Here is a 12,577-nt window from a genome sequence, read left to right on the forward strand (position 1 = left end):
CAGTTTTACTAAAAATCATAGGTCATGTTCTATTTGATTGCCTAAGAAGTATGCCATCATAATTTCATTTTAGACCAAATTCTTTCTAAAAAAAGAATCATCAATAACTATAAATGCAGCTTCCAGTAACCACTGACATTTGAAAAGGCCAATTGTAATGAAATATGCTCTGTTTTAATAACATTCTATTTTAGCTGCTTTTTGGGACCAGATGTTAAAAACCACCTCTGATAAGCTGTTTTCTTGTCTTTGTTCTGAAATCTGATCTAGTTCAGTTTATGATTAACCCACACTTACACAAGGCAAGCTCCATCTTCCTGTGTTATAAAGGGACCTAACAGACCCTAGGCCTCAATGCTCAGCAAGCATTTCTGTGTTTGTCATCAACAGCACTTCAGTGATTTCCTTTTCACTTTGCTTGCATTTATGCCTGTGGGTTCTCTCTGTGGTTACAGCGAAAAACTGACTTTCAAGAAAATTTCAGAGCTGCCTTCATGTACACTTGGAAAAATTGACTCCAAGGTACCCATGCACTTGCCATGCTGGGTCTGTGCATCCTAACTCATCTCTTCTCCACTCCTACAAGACATTCATGCTGAATACACCCAGCCCTTAGTTGTGGGGGTGGACGTGAGTTTGATGGCTACAGAAGCCAGTGGGATGTGGTTCCGTGGTGTCTACATGATCAGATGGGTTAGTCTACCCGTCCCATAATCTTGTTATCAGAGACCTTGTTATAGAACATATCCCATTATGATTCCTAAGAGGTTACCCCATTCCATGTGCTTTTTTCCTTGAAATGTTAGAACTGTAATTTTGTGTGTCTCTAACATGGATGGAGCTGTTCAAAATGAGACATATTCTACATCACAGCTCTTTCTGGCATTATAAAGTAAGTTGCAGAATGGCAGAAACAAATTGCCCAGAATTTTGACTCTTCCTTCCAATTTAAACCCTACTTTTTCCATTTGACAAATGTAAAACTTACACTGAAAACTCAGGGGGAAAGGATAACTAGCCAGATATAATTAAAACACATAAGACTGCAAATAAACTTTTGAGAACTGCACATATTTAGAATATATACATAATATGTACATATGCACATATACGCACACACACACACATATTTAAGAGGGCAGAATTCCAAGGGTGGATTTTTCTCAAACAAAAACCTCCACAATTAATAAATTAGGGAGAAAACCTCTAATCAAGTTGCATTAGGGTTCATGGTCTGAGAGCTGTGACATCTCAGAACAGTCTTCTATTTTTCCTTTTTTATATGGTAGAGACATTTTCCTAATCGACTTTACTACTCTGCCAGGTCACATTCTTGACCTAGCCATTCCACGGTATTAAATGATAATTGAACTCAAAGAGGAAGGGGAAGACCCTTCCTTTGAACCCTAAAATCTTTTGTCTATGCAGTTCACTCATATCTTCCCCAGACGTGTTTTTTATTCCTGAATCTTCCATGAAAATGCATGTGGTTTCACACAGAGAAAAGTGAGTCTTCAGGATATATGAAATCACAAAGATCCCATTGAACTCCACTGTGCTTTCTTGTGCAGGAATGTTAGGAGGTTTTAAACTCAGTGACAATGTCCTGCTTGTGGCAACAACAGTGTGCCTTTGGCGTTCTCTTCCTACAGGTTGTGCCCTCTTGTGAGTCTATGAAATATGCTAACAAGCTAACATCACTAAACCCTTAGAATCTAAATGGGTTTCACACTTCTAGTCCATATTTATCTTTTGCATGACAATAACATGCATACTTTTTAGCCCTTTTCAGAAATCAGAAAAGGGGTCCTTCAAAAGAAGTCACTGGAAGCCTGATGTGTCTCACAAGGAAGGAAGATAGAATTCAGTCTTGCAGCATGGACCTAAGAACCTACATGCCTAGGTCACTGGCCTGGATATACCTCATCAGAGGAGCCCGAGTGATATTCATCAAAATAGAGCAGGAAAAGGACAGGAAAGATACTGAGTATGGTGATACTTTAGGGCAGCTAGCCCTTTAATATGCAGTGAATAGGAACAAAGATCAATGTCAAGGGGAGAAACTATAAATAGGAGTTATGAGAGGGTGTGGCCAGTCCATAGTAGTAGGGAGACCTCATGTCTCCTAGTAGAAAGTTTCAAGTCCTACAAAGATGAAGAACTTCATATTGAAAACAGTAAAATTAATAGTTTTCAAAATACTAATTCAGTTTTAATTGTCCTTAAACATTAGTGTGACTTCAAGACGCAGACACAGTGCATCAACATTTATATCATGCAACAAAGGAAGATACAAAGCATTTCTCCAGAAAACTATTTGTTTCATCCTTCATAGCATCTTTAATTTCCTGGTTCATACATACTCTTGAGAATGGCTGTTCACAAAACATTATAAACTCTACTTCTGTTTCATTCTGCAAATGGTTGGTTTGATCAACAAGCTTCTCTTTTGAGGTTTGGTTCAGAATATTAATGGATGACACATTTGAGTTTATGGTACAAAAATATTAACTAGATGTTTAGAATTGTTAGGGTATCTACTATGTCTTAGGCAATGGTGATATGTTAGGAAAAAATCAGTGGCCATAATGGGCACAGTCAGCTGATCAAATCTCAAGAGGATTAGGCTGCTGCAGGCAGGACACTGCTCTCGTCTTGCTCATTCAAACTTCAGTGAGAGGTCTAGGGATAGCACCTGGGATGCCCTAGCAAACATACTTAGTTGTCACTCTGCCATACATTCATCTACACATAGAGCATGCATGTCCCACTAACAGAAGGCTTGTGGGTCTCCAATTAGTGCTTGCGTTCTTTAGAGGCAGCCGTTTAAAAATATATGATCAATGGGCCTCTCCTTGTGGCACAGTGGTTGCATGCTGGGCTGCAAAGCTGCCCGCAGCCTCTGCAGTGCCGGTTCGATCCCCGGCAGCAGGCGAGGGTCCCACATGGTGCGCAGACCTCTCCTGCCGCGCCCGCTGCTCCCCTCAGCAGTGTATTTCTTCGTCAGCCTGCCTGTTCTGTTCCCTGCTCTGGCTCTGGTGAATTCTCTCACCCTCCCGCGCTTCTGACTGTACCTAGTGCTTGTATAAATAAATAAATAAATAAATAAATCTTTTAAAATATATATATATATATATATATATGATCAAAATGACCAACGGGCATACGAAAAAATGTTCAACATCACTTATTATCAGAGAAATGCAAATGGAAGCCACAATAAGATACCACTTCACACTGGTGAGAGTGGCCCATATTAAAGAATCTGGCAACAACAAATGCTGGTGAGGATGTAGAGGAAAAGTAAGCCTCTTAATACCGCTGGTAGGAATGCAAACTGGTCCACCCACTATGGAAAGTTGTGTGGAGGGCCCTCAAAACACCAACATCTGATCCATCGATTCTACTTCTAGGCATCTACCCAGAGGACACAAAAACGCTACTTCAAAAGGCAACTTGCGCTCCTATATTTACTGCAGCACTATTTACAATAGGTAAGCTATGGAAACAACCTAAATGTCCCCAAACAGATGACTGGATCAAGAAGATGTGGTCTGTACACACAATCAAATATTACTCAGCAATCCAAAAAGATAAACTCATGCTGAGTAGCAACCTGGATGGAGATGGGAGGAATTAAGTGAAGTAAGTCAGAAGAAAGATTGTTTTCATGTGGAATATAGAGAAACCAATCAAAGGGTCAGGAAAAAGACAAAACTTGCAAGTTGACCAGAGATCTGAGGCAAAAGGCAAGGGAGGGGGAGAGAGAGGGGTCAAAACAGGAGAGGGAAGAGTCCAAGGGTCTATGGTGATGGCCACGGAGGTGAGAGAACTACATCTGAGAGGAAAAATCAAGTACTGTGCAAAAATGAACAAAAATGTAAAAAAAAAATTACTAAATTTAATTAAAACAATATATATGCTCAATGTACAATGTCATGGCACCTTTGATTATAACTGAGAATTTAATTTCCAGACGGAACCAGCATTACATACACAAGCTAGATAGTGGTAGGCAAGTGAATTACTAAAGGCAGAGAAAGCAGAGGGAAGATTACAGTGAGTCTGGTCATCCTGTACCACATTCACCAGAACGAAAATGAAGAACACTTGGGGAAGAACCAGAACAGTGATTCCTTCGTTGTGAGAGTATTCTCGGTATATGACAGCAGTTGTCTGCTTGTGAAAATTATGAGAGAATCAAGGATGGTAAATAAAAGAAAATGTGGATTCTCATGGCCAAAGTGGGGGAAAGTAGAGTTGGACATTCTCACCACGGGAACAGAAACAGTACATGATGCAGGCTCCTTCACAGATTCATGAAAAAGTTCCACGAATGTTAGCTGCCAATATTATTTAAAATAGCATATATTTAAGATCATGAGCAAATGTTACATGTCCACGTTTCCACCCATTACCCTCCCCCAAAAAACAATCTTGTAACTTGCATTCTACTCAAAAAGGGTTCAGAAATAAAATGGAAAAATAAGAAAACAATGCATGACTGATGACATCTTCTAAATCAAAAGCATACAATTTAGTATAAAGCAGAGCTATGATTCATAAAGCCCAACTTCCGATACTTGGAAGATATCACCATAATGAAGAAAAGACCATGCAGGTAATTTTGGTTCTAACTTTGATCTACTATACAGACACTCATTGCATGGACCATTTCTTTAAATATTAATTTATGTAAGAATCTGCCAAATGCATTTAAAACTAATAAAAATCCAAACAATTGTATTTTGCATTTATACTTTCAATAAGTCACAGTTTCCTAGAATCTATCCATAATGTTAAGAGAGATGACAGTGCACATTATCACTAGTCATGAGTAAGCAAGATTTACAGAAGGAATATAAAAGACAGATTACCAGACTATGGAAGAGCTGAGCGGGATTCCACATTAAAATCTCATGCTCCTCCACTAATACCAAAACAGAAAAAGAGATACCATTTTTATTTGCTGGCCTTCTGACTTTGTATAAACATCATTTTGCCACCCTTTCAAACTCACCATTCATAAAGTAATACATTTTATTTATTTATTTATTTTTTTAATAGAGGCATATTTTATTTATTTATTTATTTATTTGTTTGTTTATTTATTTATACATGCACTGGGTACAGTCAGAAGGCAGGAGGGTGAGAGAATTCACCAGAGCCAGAGCAGGGAGCAGAGCAGGCAGAAGGACCGAAGTACACTGCTGAGGGGAGCAGCGGGCGGCAGGAGAGGTCTGCACGCCATGTGGGACCCTCCTCCGGTGGCCGGGGAGCAGCCGGGGATCGAACCGGCGCCCCAGAGGCTGCGGGCAGCTTCGCAACCCAGCGCTCAACCGCTGCGCCACCGGGGAGGCCCTCATAAAGGAATACATTTTAATTTGCTTCCTGAATTGCACTTGAAATTTTTGTTTCTGTCAATGACATTACCTTTTTCTGGTTTTTTTGTTCACGCCTCTGTTCCACATTCTAGTTAAGTGCTAATACCCAGTCTGTCTCCCTTCCCACTGATTTTCCTAGGCAACTATTTTAACCCAAGCCCTGTTCCTCTGTAGGATGATGATGATGATGATGATTATTATTATTATTATTATTAAACAGTCTCCTGGGTGGACTCACTAATTCAATTCTACCCCATAATCTTATATCTTCACAGAGTTTTCCAGGGTTTCTGAATTCCAAGTCAGTTGCCTCTTCCTTGCTCTGAAGGATTGTCCTGTGCACTCAGATTTATCCTTAACCCCCCACCAACCCCTATGGGTCCTGGCACTCTGCTGATGCCAGGCTGTTCACCAGCTCCCATGTCCATGCACTGAGATACTCCGTCCACTGCAGGTTCTCCTCCCAAGGCCCAGCTTGAAGTCCACAAACTATAAATTGAAAAGCTATTACAACTAATCTAGCACTGTCCTCCCATTTCCTGCTCATTGACATCGACCTTAAACACCCATTTAGAAGAGAAATTGCGAGATATTGCTAGAGAGAAAATATCTTTTCCACTCAGTTAAAAATCATTATCACTCTCAATTTAAAATTTAGCTCACAGCACTTCATTAATATTATTGAATACTTTGATCCAAGAAACTGCAATGTTCACGTTATATGTGTTCCATAAATCTGAACTCACTTTGGAAATAGGGGTTGATAAGAAGGCAAGCATGATATTTTTACCTGATACAAGAAAGAAAAAAAGAATAATCTAAGAGGTTTCAGTGACTCTAAGTGGAAAATGTAATTACAGTTAGAAAGCATAAGTCAGTTTCTTGATTGAGTGATAAAGAATATTAAAGATCACTGGATATGACTGAATTGTTAAGTTTTTAAAAAAGTAACTCTAGGATAATATAGAAGGTTCATGTGTGCAGGCCAATTAAGAGATGAAAGAGGTATAGACAACTCAGTACCAAGTTTCCGTCGAGGGCCAAAGGATCCTCATATTAGTTCACTACAAATTTTTATCTCTTTCCAGTGCTGTTTTCTAGTATAAAAGCCCAAAGTTTTTAAGTCGTGTGACACTGTCCGCCTCTTGTCTGAAGCCGGGTCTGAGTGTTTCACATATACACAAAGCCCTTCAGATGAGTCCAGAAAGGTTGGCATTTTCCACTTGGTCCTTCTCCCAATAATGGCAGCTTGTGCTTTCAGAGAAGCCTTTTTCTCCCCCACCCACACCCAGTCTTTGATGCCTGCCCCTCAGAGCCCGCACGGAAGCCCCTGCTTTGTAGGTGACCCCCCCTAAACAAGAGCACCTCCTTTCCTATGTGACCTCTATCCTCAAAGCAGTTTCTGTTTCCAGGTTCCCTGTTCCACTTACACTTGATTGCTTTCAGTGGTTTGAGGATGTGACATGGTTTAATTAAGCATTCTGGCCCAGTTCGAGGCAGGAGCCGTAAATGAGGAGGAAGTTTGTGCTCCTACTCTTGGAAGAACCCAGGAGAGGTCTGGTTTGCACTGAGCAGCACAGTTGAAGGGTTTGCAAATGCAGGGGGTTCTTGAAGTGTGTACTGCAGGCTCGAATTCATCTTTGCTCCCTGCAGATGCAAGACAGCCCCCATCACTGCCTGTGGATTTTTGTAAAATGACTCACAATGTCATGAGTAAATTCTCTGTGGGTTTATCAGTCCTAGTGTTATCAGTCTAGAGAGGAATTAATAGGAAATAGGGAACCACAATAAATTTCTGGGGAAATGACTCAAATCTGCGTCTGATATACAAAACCAAGAAAACCACACAGCTTCATAGGGTTACTTCATTTTCTATATATCTTGCTTTAACAACTTAGAGAAAATTTTAAGTACCACAACAGGAACTATTTCATTCCATTACTTCTTCTGCCAGATAAGAGCTTACAAATGCAAAGCTTATTAAAGAAGACTTGCGTCACATATACAGAAATAGACAATCTCAGATAATGTGAATTATACACAAACAGAAAGACTTTTAAGAGATCTCAGGTCCTCCTCATTTTGCAGGTGAGAAAATTAAGGTCAAGCCAACTGTTTGCCAAACTCAAAGTTATTAGAATTAAAAACCAATCTAAATTTGTTTGTATGGAGCTTTAGAAGTAGTTGATAATCTCGTGAACATACCACTTATGACATTAGTGAACAGCTTTCTTGCATGTTGCCTGTTCTTTATAATCTCAGACCCTACACCCCTCTCCAGTGCTGCTAAATGTCTTGAAAGGGTACACAGTAAACCTTTCTCAAATGCAGAAAATTAATGTAGATTTTTTAGTTCATGCTCATAATGTTAATGCATTTTTCTTACAAATTACAACCTAGAGATTTAATAACTCTCCTGAAATACAGACATTTGGAAAAATCCATCATTACTCACATACAGATATATGAAGAGGTCAACATGAGTCTTGATTTCTGCCTTTTCTTACAAACTTTAAATGAGTTATAATTAGTAATCAATAGGTCTCTACACAGGACAAAATGTAAATCAATGTGAACTAATACTATTATTTCCAAGGAAATAAAGACTGAGTTAATGGGCTTATAATTGTGTTTCTGATATTTCTACTCCTTATTTCTATACCCACTGTTCTCTGTTGAATTGTCCCCCGTGTTATAAACAGTGTAGTAATGATATAAAAATAAAGGGATAGCTCCACAAAAAGGCTAAGTTTGAATACAATAAAGCTCTAATGAGGAAAAAAAGGGAGGGGGGTCCTCCGGCAAACTACTAATGAAATGAGAGGAAATAGCAGGAGTAATTCCAAATGCATATGTTAAAAAATCCTTTCCAGAATTCCTCACAAACCAGTGGGGAATCCCTTCCTGGCAGCCCTGGCAGCTGCAGGAAGCCAGGAAGAGAGAGAGCAGCTGGTAAAATATTCCTGCATAAAATGAAACAAACAAATAAACAAAAACCCCTGCCACTGTAAGCATTTGATTAGTAATAGCTATTAAAAGGGGCTATCTGAAGAAATAGGGCAGATAATTCACAGATGAATTACTCATTCCTTCTTCCTCATCTGTACTCATAACCTTTTATATAATTTTGAAAAGATATAGAAAACCTACCCAAGACGAGTACAAAAAAGAAAACGTCGCTGTCGACTTGAGTTAGGAGTTACACTGTGCTGCATCTCTAAAGGTTTGAGGTCTCCAAGGCTGCTAAGTTACCAGTTAAATCCCTAGGAAATTTACTTGAGTTTACACAAAACAGTATAATCTGTTAAACACAACACTTTACAATCAGAATTTATTGGCTTTCCCCTACAATCTTAACTTGGATATCCTCGATCTGTTTTGAGTTTAGAAGCAGACAAGCCCTGTTCCTGAAGACTATTCCATGAAGTCAGAGATAGTTAAACTGCAGATGGGGAAGCCTTAAACTTCTCTCTTGAACAATCACTTCCTCCTCTCCAGATTCAGAATTAATTGGTTATTAGATAGACCAATTAGTCTCATTGAACTTCCAAGGTTGCCAGGTTCCCCTACTGACACATGGAAAATTTTTCTCAATGGCAATTCAGACTCATGCTGATCATTAGAAATGATTGGCTATTGCTCCAAATTCCAAGATTGGGCTGAGGAAGGGGTGGGCGGGAAGACAAAACTATTCCAGTGGCTTCCAATTCTGGATGGAATCACAAAAAAGCTTTAAGTCCACCCCAGGGCTTTGATTTATTATGAATGGGATGGAGTTGGATGATTTTGAGTAAAGTTTCCACAATATATATTTAAAATCACAAGTCATTCTTGAACCAAAAGAGTCAAACTCAAATAGCTCCTGATTCCACTAGAAACGGATGGAGAACTCCAAAATGAGGCAAGTGCCTTCTCTACTAATCTTTATATGCAGAGTCTTTGTTGCTGAAAATAAAATGAAGTATTCTTCGTGACGAAAAAATTATTTTCAGACATACAAATGAAAAGGGTGGCAAAACTAAAATAAGTAAATATAAAATGATCACTAAATATAGTAAAAATGAGTAGAAAGCTTACCTGTTTTGTATTCTCACTGAATCCACAATACTTTTGTAAAATACTTTCAGTATTACTTATGATGTCAAATGGCACTAGTGATATGATTTTTATGTAAGAGATGAACAGAATAACAAATATTAAAAGCTTAATAAGGTCACCAATGAATTAATTCTGCTTTTAAAAGACATATGAACTCAGACTAATATAACAAAAAAGGGAACAACATTATGCTGAGATGTGTTTAATGATTTTAGATGGCCCAAAATAAACTCGCTGAGAGCAGCTTTTAAAAATTAAGATTTTATCGGGCCTCCCTGGTGGCACAAGGGGTTGAGCACTGCACTATGAAGCAATCACAGCCTCTGCAGCACGAGTTCAATACCCGGCTGGCCAGGGAGCAACCCACATGGTGCAGTAGACCTCTACTGACTCGCCCGCTGCTCCCCTTAGCAGTGTGTTTCAGTCAGTCTGCCTGTTCTGTTCCCTGCTCTGTCTCTGGTGAATCATCCCATCCCCCACACCTCTGGCCTGTACCCCAGTTCTGTGTGCATAAATACATCTTTAAAAAAAATTAAGATTTTATCTTTCACCAGTCGTCTTAAAAACCTATCTTAAACCATGTAATTGAGACTATTTTTGCCACAATCCCACAAATTTGACAGCTGTAACCCTGAACTAGTAGTTAGTCACCCACTCAATGGCTGAAAGAGGTTCTTTATAATTAAAAACTCGAAAAACTCAGACTTACGATGCCAGTGGAGAGTGCCATTAATAGTGCAAGTTACTTATAGAAAGACAATTATTCTAGCTGAGAAAGGCTTTATGAATTGAGATAAGAAAGGGGGACAGGAGTAAAGTTAAAGCTGAAGAAATGGGTTTGAAAACAATTAGAATTCTATGGAAGTCGCCATATGTAAATAGATAGGTCTAAACATATTCACTTAGATTCAAATGGGAAAGCAAATCAATAAGCTGTAAAAAGTTCCACCTACATATAGACATTAGACATGGGAGAGTCCACATAAAGACATTGCCAATTTACCATAATTGGTGTGGTTTCTGCAAGTACTGACATACTGACAAAAGGACTATAGGAAGAGACAAAAGACCATTTGCAATACACCCTAAAGTTGTTATTGGAATTTTCCCCATTTGAAGAGTTCTAGAATGTACTAGACTCTACAGGATCACATTATTCTGCTGTGATTTGTATTTTTAATCCTACTGCACTTGGTTCGGTGCCCAGAAATTTGTGTCCATGGCTCTTGGCTGTGTGTTGCTGTTCTCGGAGTTGGGCTTCCCTCTGGAGTCACCCTATGGAGTCCCCAAAACACATCGCCAGGGCAGGGGGGTGGTGACCAGCCTGTTCACTCTCCTCCTACACCACAGGATTCACCTAAAGGCTCCCAGGAGAGGCGGGCATAGCTGGCCATCCCAGTTTATGTTTGTTTACCACTCCTAACACAGTTCAAAAGGGACAGAATACAGACCTCTACAAACATGCAAGTAAAGCACTCTTCCATTTATCAAAGGGGGACTAAAAGCAACAACTTTTAAAAGTCTTCATCTTTCCATGTCCCCTTATAACTTGGTCAGATGGTCACTGTTACATATGCTAAGTACCCTCACTGGCATCAATTTATTAACATGTGGACAAAGGTATGGATAAGGGGAGTCCCCCAAAGGTTGTCTTAGAAATAGCCTTGTTTCGAGTCTCCCTGTTGGCTCAAGGGGTTAAGCACAGCATTATGAAGCTGTATGCAGCCACTGCAGCACAAGTTCGATCCCCGGCCAGGGAGCTACCCACATGGCGCAGCAAATCTCTCTTGTCTCGCCCGCTGCTCCCCTCAGCAGCGTATTTCAGGGGATCCACCTATTCTGTTCCCCATTCTGTCTCTGGTGAATCCTCTCATTCCCCACACCTCTGGCTTGTACCCCTGTTCTTGTATGCATAAATAAGGAAATCTTAAAGATTTATTTATTTATGCATACAAGAACTGGGGTATAGGTCAGAGGTGCTGGGGGTGAGAGGATTCACCAGAGACAGAGTGGGGAACAGAACAGTCAGATGTACTGAATTACACTGCTGAGGGGAGCAGCAGGTGAGACAGGAGAGGTCAGCTGTGCCATGTGGGTTGCTCCCTGCCCGGTTATGGAACTCGTGCTGCAGTGGCTGCATACAGCTTCATAATGCTGTGCTTAACCCCTTGAACCACCAGGGAGACCCTAAATAAGGAAATCTTTAAAAAAAAAAAAGGGGGGGGGGAGGAAGGAAGGAAGGAAAACAGTCTTGTTTCCTCCAAGATAATAATGACATAGATTTAAAAAAATACAAAGAACTAATCAGAACCCTTTCCTATGAAATTCAATGAAAAGGACTTAGGAGAACATTTGCCTTTACTTTCTACTCAATCCCATGCAAAGTCACCTTCCTGTGTCAGTTTAATAAAGGCAAATATCTTAGTACATTTTGAGATCCTGACAAAATTATAAAGAAGAATGATGATATATCTTAGTCTATCATTGACAGCAATTTTTAAGGAGTAAAATGTGGTTTCAAATAGCTGATTTTCAAAAAAATTGATGAAATATTTTGATACAATAACAATAGAATGACCACCTCAAATTTATATAGTTTCTCTAATATGTTATTTAACTGATTCTCATAGTAATTTCTTTTGTTTCAACTGTGAGATAGTACACTGGAAATGAAGAAATTAAAGCATTGGCAGATAAAATGATATATTTATGCCTCATATTCAGGTGCAAATACATTGCTGAGGGGAGCAGCTGGTGAGACAGGAAAGGTCTGCTGCACCATGTGGGTAGCTCCCTGGCCAGGGGTGGAACTCATGTTGCAATGACTGGTGATAGCTTGATAGTGCTGAGACTTAACCCCTTGCACCACTAGGGAGGCCTTGTTTTGTTTCTTAACTGACTCTCTGAAAATTATTTTTCCAAATTAAAAAAAATTGTAGTTGGGAAATAACCTGTGTACGTTGTAGAAAGAATATTATATATAAAATCACTTTCTAAAACTAAGTCATACAAAGTTGTGGCAAATTTGATAAAGCACTTCATCATCCCTTTTGGCAACCTTCTCAATTCTAAAATTTTCAGATTCCAATGTAGAA

The sequence above is a fragment of the Talpa occidentalis genome, unplaced genomic scaffold (assembly GCF_014898055.3).
Source record: "Talpa occidentalis isolate TD23 unplaced genomic scaffold, MPIMG_talOcc4v2.1 talOcc4.13, whole genome shotgun sequence".
NCBI lineage: Eukaryota > Metazoa > Chordata > Mammalia > Eulipotyphla > Talpidae > Talpa > Talpa occidentalis.